Raw genomic sequence first — 4518 nt, forward strand, 5'->3', positions numbered from 1 at the left:
AAATCCGCCCCTGTACTTGAATATCAGACCAGTAGCATGAGGGGTTAAGGGGGTTATGACGAACCACCAAAAATTGGAAAAGGTCCACATCTAAAAATGAAAAATGGATATTCGTAGATATTTACAATGTTCTCCAGAGTATCGGAGATCATACAAGCCAGAAGTATTTCAAGTCGCCATTTATTAAGCTTTCACAGCTAACAATATTACGTTATTGTATAATGGTTTCCAAAGAGTACATTTTTCCACTGAAACGAACCTCCCACAAATTCATGCTATGGGCCTGAATATTACATAAAAGCACATGTTCTGTTTCATACAATACAGCCAGCTAAACATAGGCCTAGGCCTACATTAAGTTGCGTAAGAATTTTGTTTTAAATCCAGAGACAATTTTATTTTTGATAAATGACAAATTATCATATATGAATTATGTTTAGCGATTACCGTACAATGGAAATTAGTTATGCTTTCGTTACTTTTTGCATTTTTCATTCTTGAGAATATAATTTATGTATTCAGATTAAAAAAATAAACCAAAGTACTTATTTACTATTCACTTTAGAAGTGATTGGAATATTCTCATTTTTGTGTTTGTATATGGAGGCAAAGTGAGTTGTTTACGTTAAGTGTATGTTAAGGGATAAATACTAGAGAGATTACGAATGCTTGAAATTAAGGTCTTCAGAAGCTTAGGTACTTATAACGCCTTACCACACGCTCGATATTATAATAATCATCATTTTGTGATGATTACTGACAACTCAAATTCCACAAGCTCTCCAGTTTACACGTATAAAATGCCTTACACGTACGTCGGTATGCACATGTGTAACCTGTTTACACATACTGTCACATTATACTTACTACCTTTTGAATAAAAAACTGAAATTTATCTATCACGCACGTTGAATACAAAATAACAAATGACTTGCAATGGCCATCGTACTAAATTTAAATGCATGAAATTACATTTGAATCTCATTTAAAGCAAAATGAATGACCGTGCAATCTCCTGTCGATATTTAATTTTTTTTTTTTTTTTCAAAACAAAATATATTTAAATTTGATGTTCCATGTATAAATGATTGTTATTTTTTCATATATGTTAATTATTTTTCTGTAGGAAATACTGTAAAGTTTTTACAAAGTCTTGCTGGGTTAACCCTTGGAATTTATGCCTAATTGTTTTATCTGCAAAAAGTAATCTATTTGATAAATATCTATTCCTGTTTTTGACAATTAATAATATTTCTGATATATCTCATACTTTTAATTCTAAAAAATAGAAGCAAAGCCAGTGGTTGCCAGAAAGTGAACTTCCGCTCTGGTGGTTCACGGGAGAAACTGGAAGTACGGTACTGTAATAAACTAGAAATAAATACTGCATGTATGTACATGTTTAATTACAGCTGATGGGAAAGACTTTCATCATTGTGGCACCCTTTGCTTTGGCGTATGGGATGGAACTAGGAAAAAGACATGAATAAATATTTAAATATTTAACCTTTTTTTTTTTTTTTTTTTAAATTTATCATTTCATATGTCTTGTTGTCCATTGCTTACAAAAGTGCTTAGATTTATATGCAGGATTTGTTGGGTGTTTTCTCTTGTGAAAGTAAAAAAAAAAAGATGCCCGAAATATTGATTGACTTAAAGAACAAGAAAAATGGTTTTTTTATACAGCTTTAATGCTGGATTTTCAAGTTAATCCAAACTCCTCCAAGATCTTCAGTCTAAGTGTGCTGTCAATAATCACATATGTACGTAAGACTAAAGTTGATCCTGTAATTATCGAGTCACCTTGCTCTAACATCATGTTTATGAAAACATTACCGCATTAGATCAGACGTAACCTGCTGTCGTCGTAAGTCAAGAAGTGCGGCAGATTAAGGCAGGCAGGAAATATGGACATCACTTTAGAGTACATTAATATTATTGATTAATATTATGAAAGATGAATTTCAGTGATTAGACATCTGGAATAATGTTAATATTAATGGTGATGGTTAATAATGCACAATACAATCAAAACAAGAGCATATGTGTGTAATGTACCGTGCAATTATGCCGGCCATATGTACTGTAACATACAATGCTAACTATGCATCAGCCATACAATTACACCAGACAGCAATGCATGGATGTTGCACGGTTTTGTATGGCTTTGTATATAAGAAATATATTGTAAAGTGTCTAACAAAGCCTAGAGCGAGCTTACCGGTGTTGATCTGACAATTCTTAAACCAACACTAATTTAAAAAGCAGAATATTTTAATGTCAGTGATTTTGTCAATGATTGCCAAGACGTGTCTTCCTTTAAGACAGCTATTACAACCGATACCAATATGTTACGGTACGCAATTGCATCAGCCAGCAATGCATAAACGTTGCACGTCGGCTTTGTATATAAAAATATACTGCGTCTAGTAAAGCCTTGAGCAAGCTTTCCGCTGTGCGTCTTTTAATATCAATGATTTTGTCAATAACTGCTAAGTGTCTTCCTCTAAGACAGCTGATAGGACCAGTACCAATATGTCCCGGTACGTGGTTGGCATTGCATGGTACACCCTACAGATACCATAACATATAATGCCATCCACACCTGTGATACTGCAGCATACAAAAAGAATAATTCATTCACTTTTATTTTCAAATTAAAATACAAAAATACTTTATAAAAACTGCACATGACCGTGTTAAATTGTTATAGATTTCTTTAACTTTTATTTTCAAATTAAAATACAAAAATACTTTATAAAAACTGCACATGACCGTGTTAAATTGTTATAGATTTCTTTAACTTTATGATAGTAAAAAAATATATATCTTATCTCAGACGTTACGATGATGTGAAGAAAGTTAATAAAGTGGCTTCTCCGATAGTTTTTTGTTTACTTATGTCAGTAGAAAAATACAAGTATACACAACATAAAAATATATTCATATTGTACCATGCAATTATATGGCCCCTGGCCATGCACGGTACCATACTATCACAATGCCCATGGCCATGCAATATATCGTACCGTTAATAAATATTCTCATAAATAATCCTACTGCATTTTATTCATAAGAAAATTATTTTCATTTATATTGCTAAGTAAAACCTGCCCTGATTTCACTCTTAATAAATCTCTCTAAAATTTGATGCATAGTTTTCTTCTTTTACATATTTATTTTTTATCTAAATGTATAAAAGTTATAATATTTGTTATGATTAATATTATTAAGGGAATATTATGTTTTATGTCTTTGCTTCTTTTTGCCTTTATAGATATATACACTTTTCGTTGTTATGAAACAACTAAATTATATAAGCTACAAAGGAAATCCAACTGACACACCTCCATGTCAAGTGGATGTGGTACCATCTGGCCTCCAGCATTTCACTAATTCGATGGAATTTTATACCAGCAGGTAAGTTTGTGATTGGGTATAACTGCACCTAACACAGAATTATATTTATTTGTGTTATAATATAATTGCTAATAATGGGGTGATATTAATCCTAAAGGTGAACTTTTCACTGATAGGAAAAACATTTTTGAAAAATCAATATTTTGGGGCAATAAAAAATAATTAGTTTATAACCTGCCTGCATGTCTTATGGTATTTGAAAAAAAAAAACACATTTTGAAAAAAAAAAATGTTCATTTTTCCCCCCATATTTTTAGTAAATAGTTAGTAGATATTGTTTGTAATTGATATCTCAATCATGTATTTTACTTTAAATACCAATGCATCAGCTAACAACCCAAGGGTGATATTTGACTTTAGCGAAATAAAAATAAAAAGCCTGCCTACCTCATCACATATTACTACCCCGGTCATTGCATCAAACACGTATGGAACACATACTCAGCTCCCTGGGGAGAATTCCATAATATTGATGCTAGTAATCAGCGCAGTTGTGTTCGAACCTACCAGGTGCCCCGACCTCGAGGCTGGGAGTCCAAGCCACAACTGATGTGTCAACCGCTTCTATAATAATATCTTTTTTTTTATTGGGCCTAAAATAGTGTTATTGAGAGTGTCAGTTTCCTATCATGACTATATATGGTCATACAGCAGTCTTTGTCAAAGAAAATTTGATAATCTGGACGGGGCAGCAGTCTAGAAATTATTTTGATGATTCGCTGCTTTCACGTCTCACAGAATTATTTGAAGTAATATTCATTATATGTGTAGAACACATTAGAAAGTGTATATTTACAAGCTATGCGCCTTCCTAATCATTACAAAAATGCTGTGCAAAGTAGACGCTCTGTCGGCGAAGTATCACTACATATTCCTAAACATTATGTTTTTTTTTTTTCTTTCTGCCTATATCTATGTGGATGATTCTTTTAGTAAACAGATTTTTCATTTGAAAACGAAGATAAAAAAAAGTTGATACTTCGGAAAGTCTAAGTACAGACATGTGGGAATAAAGCAATTGAGATGTATAGTCTGCCAAGCAACCAGTAAATTGCTGCCAGATGCATATACGAAGGTTTGCTCCCCAACAGAACGCCA

General features: G+C 32.4%; 1 long non-coding RNA gene across 1 annotated transcript in view; it reads left to right on the forward strand.

Moving 5' to 3' along the window:
• Nucleotides 1–3414, forward strand: part of LOC117103451 — a 20948-nt gene extending 17534 nt beyond the window's left edge. The window contains exon 4 of the long non-coding RNA XR_004444597.1: nt 3278–3414. This is a non-coding gene — a long non-coding RNA (uncharacterized LOC117103451). The remainder of the gene's footprint in view (nt 1–3277) is intronic.
• The last annotated feature ends 1104 nt before the right edge of the window (nt 3415–4518 follow it).

This window comes from Anneissia japonica, unplaced genomic scaffold, assembly GCF_011630105.1.
Source record: "Anneissia japonica isolate Jap-2015-1 unplaced genomic scaffold, ASM1163010v1 scaffold1065_len1792383_cov172, whole genome shotgun sequence".
Lineage (NCBI taxonomy): Eukaryota > Metazoa > Echinodermata > Crinoidea > Comatulida > Comatulidae > Anneissia > Anneissia japonica.